We start from the raw sequence: 13,087 nt of genomic DNA on the forward strand, positions 1-13,087 counted from the left end.
ACTAGTTTTGGGCATCTCCAAAACATATGGATCAGATCTCCTGTTCCCCTGCATCTGGGGCACTCGTCATTGGTTCGACGACCAAACATAAAGAGCTTTTTTGGTGTATAGTAGGATCTATGCAATAGCATCAGATGGGAGGCCTTTTGTGAGGGAGAGACCGACACCTCCGATCCTAGTTCCAGAATCCTTTTCCACTGTATGTCAGTTATCTCCCCCACATCGGCCGCCCATCTGTCCCTACCCCCGAAAGAGCCTACATGCGTATTCATTTTCTTTGTTAATTGAGTATATATCTCTGTGATTAACCCCTTAGAGGTCTCTGATTTGATTATTGTTTGTAATAGAGGGATCTTGCACCATGTGGGGGGTAGGCTTCCAAACTGCTTGCTTAAGGCGTGTCTGATCTGTAAGTAACTATAGAATACACGGCTTGGTAGCCCGTATTCGTGCCCCAGTTCCTCAAAGGATTTCAGGGAATTCCCCTCATATATCTGAGTCAGTCGACGAATCCCGTTCCTCTCCCACAGTTTGTTCCTGTCGACGGGTAATAGTTCCTGCAGGTTCTTGTTATTCCAGATTGGTGAATATTCTGAAAATCCCTTATATCCCATTATTCGCTTAGCTGACTGCCAGACCCTGGTAATCATTTTGAGTGTCGAAGTCTCTCCCTGAAATGAATCTGCCTCCAATGCCTCAACCAGTGAGCTATGTGGGCTTCTCTGCAGAACAATCTGGGCGCTCTTACTTCCCCCCCCGTCAATGGCGCATCCCCCAAGTTGCTGTAACTGTGCTGCCAGGAAATAGGTAAACGGGTGGGGAACCCCCAGTCCCCCCTCCGTGGCGGGGCACTGTAACTTTTGTAGGCTTATCCTGGCCTGTCCTTTTTTCCAGATTAATTCCCTAAAAAGGGATTGAATTTTTTGGAACCACTTCTCCCCAATCCATACTGGAGAGTTATGGAGCAAGTACAGTAACTGGGGCAGCCATACCATCTTGATCAGGTTAACCCGGCCCGCCATAGATAGGGGGAGTCTACACCAGATGTCGCATTTTTTTTTAAGTTTTGATAGGAGGGGGACCAGGTTGTCTTCGATAAACGTGCCAGGGTCCTTGGACAGCACGACACCCAGGTACTTCATTTTCCCCGTAATTCTCAGTTGGGGTAAACTCATTGAGATAGAATTGGCCAAAGGATCTACCGGCAGGAGAGATGATTTCTCCCAATTGATAGTCAGCCCTGAGAATTTTCCAAAGTCTTCCACTAGGTGCATTACTTTCTCCAGTGAGGAGGACGTATCCCCAAGGAAGAATAGGACATCGTCCGCAAAAAGCGCTATTCTCTCTTCCTCGCCTTTTCTATGGAAACCCTGTAGTTCAGGTGATGATCTCACCGCTCCCGCCAGTGGCTCCATAGCCAGGACGAACAACAACGGGGATAGAGGACAACCCTGTCTTGTCCCTCTTTCGAGGGGGAAGCTTTCCGAATAGTCATTATTTATTTTGAGTCTTGCCGTTGGATGATTGTAAAGAATTTTTAACCAGTTAATAAATACGGGGCCGAATCCAAACTTCTCCAGCACCCACCAAAGATATTCCCACTCCAGGCTATCAAAGGCCTTGGCGGTGTCCAAAGATAGTATGGCTCTAGGCCCCGCGTTCTCCGTTGGAACCTGGAGATTCAAGTATGCCCTTCTGATATTGGTGCTGGTAGACCGACCGGAGATAAATCCCGATTGATCTGGGTGCACAAGTTTTGCGATATACTTATTTAATCTGGACGCTAGCACCTTTGCTACAATCTTGGCATCCGAACACAGTAGTGATATTGGTCTGTATGAGGAGACTTCCAGTTGGTCTCTTCCCTCTTTTGGTATCACCACTATGTCAGCCTCCAACATTGATGAGGGCAGCCTCCCATCCTTAGTCGCCTGTTCCAGTACTTTTAGCAGCTCCGGAAGTAGGACCTCCCCATACTTTCTATAAATCTCCAATGGCAGACCATCCGGGCCAGGGGATTTCTGGCCTGACAGCTCTGCAACAGCCTTTTGCAGCTCCTCCAGGGTCAGGGGAGATTCCATCTCGCTCCTGTCCCCTTCCAAAAGCACGGGCAGATCCACCCCCTCCACAAACCCCTCCATATCACGCCTGTCCGGTCTCCGGCACGACCTATACAGGTCCCTATAGAACATGGTGAAGGTCTCTAGGACCTTGGCAGGGTCAGAAGTAATCTCACCAGCCGGTGTCCTAATTGAGAGAATGGCCGTTGGGGATAGGTTAGACTTAGTTATAAGTGCCAGCATCCGACCTACTTTCTCCCCTTCGCCATAGTAATTTTGCTTTTGGAACAGTCTTTTATTTTCTGCTCTTCTATTGATTAATTCCCTGTATTCTTGTTGTTTACTGAGCCAGACCTCCTGCTTTGCGGGGGTTGGATCCGCCACATATTGTGCTTCTGACTCCATAGCCTCCCTGCTAGCCCTCACCTCCCGTTCCCTTGATTTTTTCTTTACTATGACAACCTGTTGGTGTAAAAGTCCCCTAAGGAACGCTTTTAAAGTGTCCCACACTACCCCCACAGGGGCTGTGCCTACATTGAACGTTACAAACTCTTTTAGTTTGAAAATAACTTCTACTGGGCTACTTATTAAATCCAACCATAGTGGTTTTATTGTCCACCTTTTCTGATTAGATCTAGCACTTAGATTCAGGGTCAGGATCAGGGGGGAGTGGTCTGAGATACCCCTCGGCTTGTACTCTATGTCCCCTATTATTTGCAGGGCTTCACTGTTACCTACTGCCATGTCTATTCGTGAAAGAGTAGAGTGTGATCCCGAATAACAAGAGTACTGCCGGATTTTTGGGTTATGGGATCTCCATAGGTCGCACCACCCAACTTCTACCAGAAGTTGGCCTAGGCGGCCTTCCGATAACCTTTCCGCCCGGTTTATAGGTGGAAAGCGGTCCATTTTGTTGTCCAAAACTGCATTAAAATCCCCCACCAAAATTATCGGTACGTCTAGCTTACTCTCCACAAATTACAGTAGCTCCAGAATGATCTCTGTTTTAAACGGGGGAGGGATATAAATATTTGCTATTACCAGAGGCTTGTTTTCCACGACGCAACTCAAAAAGACATAGCGACCCAACGCGTCGATTCTGGCTTCCCTGCAGGAGAACGGGATACCTCTCCCCACCAATATGCTCACACCTCTTGAGTATGAGGTGTGGACTGAATGATACTGTACTTGATATTTATGGTTCCGAACATGCAATTTGGTATCATTAGTGAGGTGAGTTTCCTGCAGGCAAGCCAGTCCAACGCCATGAGCTTCCATTGTTGCGAAAACTGCTGCCCTTTTAACTGGGTCACCCATACCCCTGATGTTCCACGAGCCTATCTTTAGCATTTTAAAAGATGTTTTGATAGAAAAGGCAAGAGCGCATCAAAGAAAAAGGGAAAAAGAAAAAAAAGAGACAAGGAAAAAAAAAAAAAAAAAGAAAGAGACAAGAACCAAAGAAAGGAAAAAAGAAAAAAATGTCCAAAAAGAGAGGGCGTTTCATTTGTGTGCTAGTAAGTGCCAAATTATTCGTGAGCACTGTGGTTGTAAAAAAAAAGACAAAGAGTAAGAAATACATAAGTTGGGGGGCGGGCGGAGGGCCCCCGCGTCCGGGGGCACCCCCCCCCATATTTCCTAGCTGCAAGTGTAAACTCCACGTGCTGATATGCTTTACATTTATTATTACAAGCCCACCCTTCGTGATTATGTGTACCTTGTATTTACCCCATTGCCTAACCCTATGTCTCGCTATAGACCCCCCTCCCCCCCCACCCCCAGCTTTGTGCATCCCCCTTGTTACCACCCTTGTTTGTGACCCCCCCCTCTGCCTAATTAGGCTAGCCCTAGGGGCTGTGCTTGTGACCTTATTCCCCCCTCCCAACCATACAGAGAATACCTCCCCACGCATATGCTGAAAAGATATATTGTGACTCGCTACCACACTCTTACCCCCCTCCCCCCCGCCTTTCACCCTCTTCCAAAACCCCGAGACAACATTTAGAGCATACAAAACTAGTGAAATCACACCCTTCCTCCGTGCTTCCATCTCACACCCCCCCCCTTCCCCCCTCCCGCGTCCCCCGTGACCATTACTGGTTGCTATGGAAAAAAAAGAAAAGAGAAAAAAAAAAAAAAAATAAAGTTCACAGTGTCCTTTTTTCCTATCCAGGTTTAGCCTTGATTGAACCCTAGCTCTGCAGGTCCGCTTTATTGTCATCTAGCCACTTTGTTGCCCCCGCTATAGTGTCAAAGAAGTGAGTGGACCCCAAGGCAGTGATGCGCAATTGTGCAGGGTACAGCAGAGCGTATTCTAGATTGAAGGACCGCAGACTGCGCTTGACGTCCCTGAATTCAGCCCTCCGTTTCTGAAGGTCTGGGGAATAGTCCGGGAAAAGTAAGATCTTGGCTCCATTGTGTAAAATATCCCCCAGCTCTCTAGCCTTACGCATCAATGTTACCTTGTCTCTATAGTTGAAGAGCTTCATTATTATTGGCCTAGGGTGTCCTCCAGGTGCTGGGGCCCTAGTTGGAACTCTGTGGGCTCTTTCAATAGCGAAGAGGTGGGAGAAGGTTTCCATCCCAAACACTCCCCTAAGCCACTTCTCCAGGAACTCCTCAGGGTGGGGACCCTCGCACCGCTCCGGCAGGCCTACCAACCTCACATTGTTCCTGCGAGACCTATTCTCCATTTCCTCTATTTTGCCTTTATGCAAGCCGATCTGTGATTTTAATAATTTGAGCTCTTGCTTCAATGGGGTTAGTTCGTCCTCAGCCTGACTAACTCTCTCCTCCAGTGCAGTTGTTCTAACAATAGTCCTTTGCAATTCTTGGTTTAGCGTAGTTATCTCTTCTTTTAATCCCATCAGCTGGTCGCACAGGTCGCTTAAGGAGGCTTTACAAGAATTCACAGCACATAGGACATCTTTTAGTGTAGGTTCGGCTTCTACTGGGGTGTCATGCGCCGAGGTCTTGCTAGCTGCTGCTCCCGTGGACTCGCCGGCGAATCTATTGCTGCTCGCCGTTTTTGTTGTGTATGATGCCGCTGGCCCTTTTCCTAGGCTCCTCCTGTCCCCTAAACCCCCTGCATGCGGCCCATCCTGCTGCTGCTGGGTGTTTTTAGATGGGGATGAGGTAGGGAGATGCGAAAATTTTTCTAGTTTAGCCGCGGCGGCGGCTGCTGCCTGGCTCGCCTTTTCCTTTGATGTGCGGGTCGTTTGGGAGCTGGCGCTGTCCTGTTGTTGCAGTTCCTCTCCCTTTTTCCTGGTCATGGCTTATTAGGTAAGTCAAGGGGGTGTGTGAAAGGATTGAACCGCTCGCGGGGTTGATGCTTTCCTTTCTCCCTCTCTTCGCCTTTACCTGTTCGCGGGTATTAGTTAGGTGGTTATCCACTATTAGGACTGGGCGATATTTCAGCTCAATTCAGTCAGTGTAGCGTGGCGAGGGGTTAGCGTCGCTCTTTTTGACGCGACCCTTCGCTAGCCACCAGGGGGTGTCCTCTTCTCTTACAGGCACAGGTCACAATGAATCAGAGTGTCAGATAACCCAAGCCTGCCTGGATGCCAAATTAATCATTGAGTGACAGTGTGTCAAGCTGCCTGGGCCCACCTGAACCGCCCCCTCCCCCTGTCCGTAGAAAGAAACTGGGGAACTGAGCCTTAAAGGAAAAAAAAAGGGAAGAGATAGTCCATCCCTGGTGTAGCTGTAAAGGATGGTACCTTGATGCTGCCAAATACCTGGGCAGCGCAGGGACGCCTCTGGGGGTTAATCCTCTTGCCGATGGTGCACGCCGTCCACGCTGCTTCTCCCCGCCGACGCCGAGGCCGTTGCCCAGGCAACTGTCACACGCAGGCAGCCAGAGCTCCTCCACGCCGCTCCATAAGCTCCGCTCTACATACTTTCCCGAGCGGCTATGTCACTACGCCGCCGGGAAGGCAGAACTAGGGGAGCCAGGCAGCCAAAAAAATGCCGAGGTCTGCAGGGTGAGGGAGGCTCCGACAGTCAGGCTGGGACGCTGACGCTGACTGGATCCAGTGGTCACGGAGGCATCGGGCTGGGGGAGGCTCGCTCGCTCGCTCTCACTCTGACATCCGGTCACGCCCCCCGAATTTCTGACTAATTTAGTTGTGTCATTTGTTGAAAGCTGAACTTCAGGAAACCAGCTAAATACACAATTGAAGTATATATCTGTAAATGTTTTACCCTATGAATACTTTGTAATTTTCTGCAGACAATCTTTTGATCTGAACACCCCTGCCAAAAGCATAGCCAGGTCCTTAACCTTACACTAAAACAACAGTGGGACAGCTTGGTCAATAATATGCCCCCATCCTGCTGACTGGACAAACAAGCTACAGCACACAGACGAAGTAACTACTGTGCTCTTTTCTTATGTTAGCAGGTTCTGTGTACATGTGCATGACAGCAAATACTTATTGGTTAAATTTAAATTAATATATAAGTGCATAAATTGTCAATTGTTGTCTTATTTTAATCAATGTATTGAGGAATTGGCAATTGGAGAGGCGATATGGACTTTCATGGTGCAGTATAGACTTACACAGTTGTAATACAAAAATATAAATTTATTAAACAACACATAATTGTTAAAAATAGGCAGATATACAGTATACAAAGGATGTTACTCATAACAGAAGCTCCCTATTCTCTCACACAATCTGGAAAAGAAAGATGGACAAATTCCCACAATGGATTTTCGGAAACAGAATTCCAGTTTCAAACTCAACATGTATCGCGTTGAACCCACTTCTTCAGGATATACTTTCAGAGAATATTTAATCTAGAAAGGAAACATATACAGTAAACCAACATATACAGTTGTGCTAATAAGTTTACATACCCTGGCAGCATTTATGATTTCTTGGCCATTTTTCAGAGAATATGAATGATAACACAAAAACATTTCTTTCACTCATGGTTAGTGTTTGGTTGAAGCCATTTACTATCAATCAACTGTGTTTACTCTTTTTAAATCATAATGACAACAGAAACTACCCAAATAAACCTAATCAAAAGTTTACGTACCCTGGTGATTTTGGTCTGATAACATGCACACAAGTTGACACAAAAGGGTTTGAATGGCTATTAAAGGTAACCATCCTCACCTGTAATCTGTTTGCTTGTAATTAGTGTGTGTGTGTATAAAAGGTTAATGAGTTTCTGGACTCCTGACAGACCCTTGCATCTTTCATCCAGTGCTGCACTGATGTTTCCAGATTCTGAGTCATGGGGAAAGCAAAATAATTGTCAAAGGATCTGCGGGAAAAGGTAGTTGAACTGTATAAAACAGGAAAGGGATATAAAAAGATATCCAAGGAATTGAGAATGCCAATCAGCAGTGTTCAAACTCTAATCAAGAAGTGGAAAATAAGGGGTTCTGTTGAAACCAAACCACGGTCAGGTAGACCAACTAAAATTTCAGCCACAACTGCCAGGAAAATTGTTCGGGATGCAAAGAAAAACCCACAAATAACTTCAGGTGAAATAGAGGACTCTCTGAAAACATGTGGTGTGGCTGTTTCAAGATGCGCAATAAGGAGGCACTTGAAGAAAGATGGGCTACATGGTCGAGTCACCAGAAGAAAGCCATTACTACGCAAATGCCACAAAGTATCTCACTTACAATATGCCAAACAGCACACAGACAAGCCTCAAACTTTCTGGCACAAAGTCATTTTGAGTGATGAGAGCAAAATTGAGCTTTTAGGCCACAACCATAAACACTACATTTGGAGAGGAGTCAACAAGGCCTATGATGAAAGGTACGAAGGTGGATCGCTGATGTTTTGGGGATGTGTGAGCTACAAAGGCACAGGAAATTTGGGCAAAATTGTTGGCAAGATGAATGCAGTATGTTATTAAAAAATACTGGAGGAACATTTGCATTCATCAGCCAGGAAGCTGCGCATGGGATGTTCTTGGACATTCCAACATGACAATGATCCAAAACACAAGGCCAAGTCGACCTGTCATTGGCTACAGCAGAATAAAGTGAAGGGTCTGGAGTGGCCATCTCAATCTTTTGACCTCAATATCATTGAGCCACTCTGGCGAGATCTCAAACATGCAGTTCATGCAAGACAGCCCAAGAATTTACAGGAACTGGAGGCTTTTTGCCAAAAGGAATAGGCGGCTTTACCATCTGAGAAGATAAAGAGCCTCATCCACAAATACCACAAAAGACTTCAAGCTGTCATTGATGTTAAAGGGGACAATAAACATTATTAAGAACTGGAGTATGTAAACTTTTGATCAGGGTCATTTGGTAGTTTCTGTTGTCATTATGATTTAAAAAGAGTAAACACAGTTAATTTATAATTAATGGCTTCAGCCAAACACTAACCATGAGTGAAAGATACAATTTTGTGTTATCATTCATGTTCTCTAAAAAAATGGCCAGGAAATTATCAATTCTGCCAGGGTATGTAAACTTATAAGCACAACTGTAAATATCAACACATAAAAACAATGTATGTATATGATCAGGCTGCAGAGGACTGAGGAAAATCACCAAAATGACTGCCATCCTGGTGAAGCACCATAAATCTACAGTCTGGATACATAGTATGTATATTCAGAGAACCCAGGGAAAGAGGTGGGGCCAAAAAGAATGTTGATGAGGCCTTGTGATGCCCAAGATTATTGATGTTGGCAGTTTTGGTGAGTATCATTTTGCTCTTGTATCAACATTCTTTTTGGCTCCAACTCTTTCCCGGGGGTTCACTAAATATACATACTATGTATCCAGACTGTAGATTTATGATGCTTCACCAGGATAGCAGTCATTTTGGTGATTTGCCTCAGTCCTCTGCAGCCTGATCATATACTGTACATACATTGTTTTTATGTGTTGATATTTATATGTTGTTTTACTGTATATGTTTCCTTTCTAGATTAAATATTCTCTGAAAGTATACTCCTGAAGAAGCGGGTCACCGGGAAACATGTAGAGTTTGCAACTGGAATTCTGTTTCCGTAAATCCATTGTGGGAATTTTTCCATCTTTCTTTTCCAGATAGTGTCAGAGAATAGGGTGCTTCTCTCATGAGTAGCATCCATTGTATACTGCATATCTGCCTTTTTTTGTTAGGACGTTACTAATTGTTTAATCAATGTATTGGTGATTTTAATAGCAAAGTAGAGTTCAGCTTTAAAGGGTAACTCCACTTTTGTGGGAAACAATTTGTAAATAAAAAAAAAAATAATAATATAGCGTATACAATTGTGACACAAGTCATATTGTAAATGAATGTTATTAAAAATTATGTGTACAGAATGCCTCCCAGAAACATAATTTCCTGCTTGTGTGATTGGCTCACTGATTTTCCCAGAAGTCTGCACTAAGATACAAGTCAGATTTCAGGCATCCCCTGCAACAAAAATGTCATTTTGGTGAGATACTCCCAATAAGGAATCACATCTAAAGGGATGCAGACCCTGCAATTTTACTCATTAGTGCCCTGCAGGCACAGCAGCTGATTGATAATTATAAAACTACTCCCATTAGATTTACTTTCCACATGGACCCAGACAAACAAACAGCTCTTTCTTCAGAATAACACAAGGTAGGAATCTGTAACAGTTTGTTCAAATCCCTACAATGTACATAGATCACCCAGAAGGAAGTGTTTTTTTTCTCAACAAAAGTGGAGTTACTCTTTACATTCTGTGTTGTGTTAAAAGCTTTTAATAAGTATTTGTGGAAAACGTATATTTTAACAACATGTAAAACATTTTTAGAGGCGAATTTTCCATAAAATTAGACATGAAAACAAGGCTAAGTGACTTGACTGTACATGAAAACATAGGAACTGAGGTTCAGAAAAATGGCAGCAGGTGTTCTGGATTGATGAGTCAAAATCTGAAATATATGGATGTAACAAAAGGCAGTTCATTTGCGAAGGGCTGGAGTGCGGCACAATTATGAGTATTTGCAGGCAACGGTGAAGCATGGTGGAGGTTCCTTGCAAGTTTGGAGCTGCATTTCTACAAGTGGAGTTGGAGATTTGGTCAGGATCAATGGTGTCCATAATGCTGAGAAATATAGGCAGATACGTATCCATCATGCCATTCCATCAGGATGGCCCCAAAGTTATTCTGCAGCAAGACAATGACCCCAAACATACAGCCAATGGCATTAAGAACTATCTTTAGGGTAAAGAAGAACAAGGAGTCCTGGAAGTAATAAACTGTACAGAGCGAGACAGAGGAATCAAATTAAACACAACATCCCAATAAACTAGAAAAGAAGAGGGGGAAATAGAGGTAACAAACCTCGGGACTTAGATAAGATAAAAAAACATGAGAACAATATTTCTTCCATATCCAAAATCAATTATTCTACAGAAAGGCACATGTACAGACACTACCACTCAACATGTTTCGCTTTAAAACAAAGTTTCTTCAGGAGATTCCGGTGTGACGTGTTATATGCTACAGACAACAAAAAGATTGGAATAAGTACTCATGTTGGTTCGATATACAAAACATATTTAACAATTGTGTTGGCATAAAATAAATATGCAAATATTCAAAGATAATATGGTCAATATCATTCAAGGGCATTGAAAATGTATAGATGTAAAGAAAAATGAACCTTACCCAGACTGCTATAGGTCAATATATAGCTTGAAAATTTAAATTTGGATAAAAGAATACATGTCCCATATATGCGCAGAACGTCCCATTAAAAAATGTCGTCCGTTGTTTGCAAAAGGAGTATAAACTAATAATGAACTATCCTGGATAGGAAACAAAAAATATGAATATAATATATAATATGGTAGATGTAAAAAGGATCAGTTTATGATGCTGAGGTAGAAAGACATCCCAGCCAAACAATTATTCATATTGAAATTGTTGGGGTGGATTACCTTGATAAAGCTGGAGAAGATTGAATCCACTTATGACTTGTTATTCCTGCTGGTGAAAGTTAATGTCCAGCATGACGTGTCAAAAATAAAAAGAATGAATATCCAGCTGGAATGCAGTTCATACACACACAGCAAGATGGACTCAAGGCAAAATGGAGTAGTTGAAAGACTGATGCTAGCAAAGGGAACCTGAAAAAAGTACATCACCATCGGGTATATAACCTCCTAAAGGCAGTATCAGAAAAACATAATATTACTGGGGGAATGAGCGCACTTACCAGCATGGGGAGGACGAAAAGAATAGAGAGGAATGAGAGAGATGTTTCCTCTCCCTCTCACTGGACGCCTCTGACAGATTGTGGCGGTGCAATGCTGCATTCATAGATTCCTTTCGACCCGGCGGTGTCTGATGTCACCGCCGGGTCGCGGATGTAAGGTGGAAATGCCCACGTTAGGAGCGCGTCATGTATACGGCAGCCATTTTGGAAGATCTTATGTCCTTAGTTTCATGGATGAATATTAGACAAAGCCTACAACAGGCAAGGGGGAGTAGCAACATTCATTTGCATATTCACATACCGCACTAATTATGACGCTTAAGCGCGTCATGTATACGGCGGCCATTTTGGAAAATCTAATGCCCTTATTTGATGGATAATTTTGGACATAGCCAACATAGGCAAAGGGAAGCAGCGACATATTTATTTTATGAGAACACAATTATTAAATATGTTTTGTGTATCAAAACAAACCAACATGAGTACTTATTCCAATCTTTCTGTTGTTTGTAGCATATAACACCAGAATCTCCTGAAGAAGCTTTGTTTTAAAGCGAAACATGTTGAGTGGTAGTGTCTGTACATGTGCCTTTCTATAGAATAATTGATTTTGGATATGGATGAAATATTGTTCTCATGTTTTTTATCTTTGTAATAAATATTAAATTTTATCTATTTTGTAATTGTTTACTACATTTTTCATACCAAGCACCTTAAAAGTCCCAAGGTTTGTTACCTCTATTTCCCCCTCTTCTTTTCTGGAAGTGATAGTTTGGCCCCCACATTGATCTCAATATCATCGAGTCTGTCTGAGATTACATGAAAAGACAGAAGGATTTGAGGCAGCCTACATCCACAGAAGATCTGTGGTTCTCCAACATGTCTGTCAGGAGCCAGGGAGCGTCTCCGCTCGCCGGGCTCCGATGCGCATGCGCGCGGGACTGGTGCTTCGCCACACACCCGTCCGCGGCCTGATGGTGACACCGACGCGCTCGCCGGGCAGGGAGACTATTTCTGACGGCTCCAGCGCCCAGTCGGGTTGCTGATTCGTCGTCAGCTCTCCCTGATTCCCTGTGCCTGTGATACCCTGATCTCTGCCTGTCTCTGTGTACTGAACCTTGGCTTGTTAAACCATTACTCTGCCGGATTGCCCCACTATCTGCCTGTCTCTGTGTACTGAACCTTGGCTTGTTAACCACTACTCTACTGGATTGCCCCATTATCTGCTTGTCTCTGTGTACTGAACCTTGGCTTGTTAACCACTACTCTACTGGATTGCCTGATACCCTGACCTCTGCCTGTGTAACGGACTTGTCTCCACCCGATTGCCTGATACCCTGACCTCTGCCTGCATTAACGGACTTCCTACTGTTTTATCTGCCTGCTACACACCTGACCCCTGCTCATAATTACAGTCCTGCCTCTGCCTATACTCAGTCCTTATCTCTGGTCCCTCCTACAGATCCCAGAGCACCCGCTTCCGATCTCCGGACCTCCTACCTCCCGGAAGCCCGTGCCTCCGCGTGCCCCCAGCTCTCTGTACCCACTTCAGGGGTCTGGGTGCGCGTGGTCGTAAGGGCGAGCCGCTCTCGGCATCTCGGCCTCGGTGAGTATTAGTCCGTGACAGTACGAACCAGCCAGATGTCCGAGGCCGACAGAGCGCGTTCTCCTCTGGAGATCCTGTGCCAACAGGTGTCTACTCTTGCTGACTCAGTACAGAAATTGCAGGAAGGTTATACCCAAATTGATAACTGTCTTCAGCAGATCACAGGGTCACTACCCCCTGCAGCCGCAGCTCCCGCACCCAGCAGTGGGGGTCCGCTCCCTCAGGCTTCCGCCAACCCTACTGTCGTCATGG

This window comes from Aquarana catesbeiana, linkage group LG10, assembly GCF_042186555.1.
Source record: "Aquarana catesbeiana isolate 2022-GZ linkage group LG10, ASM4218655v1, whole genome shotgun sequence".
NCBI classification, from domain to species: Eukaryota; Metazoa; Chordata; class Amphibia; order Anura; family Ranidae; genus Aquarana; species Aquarana catesbeiana.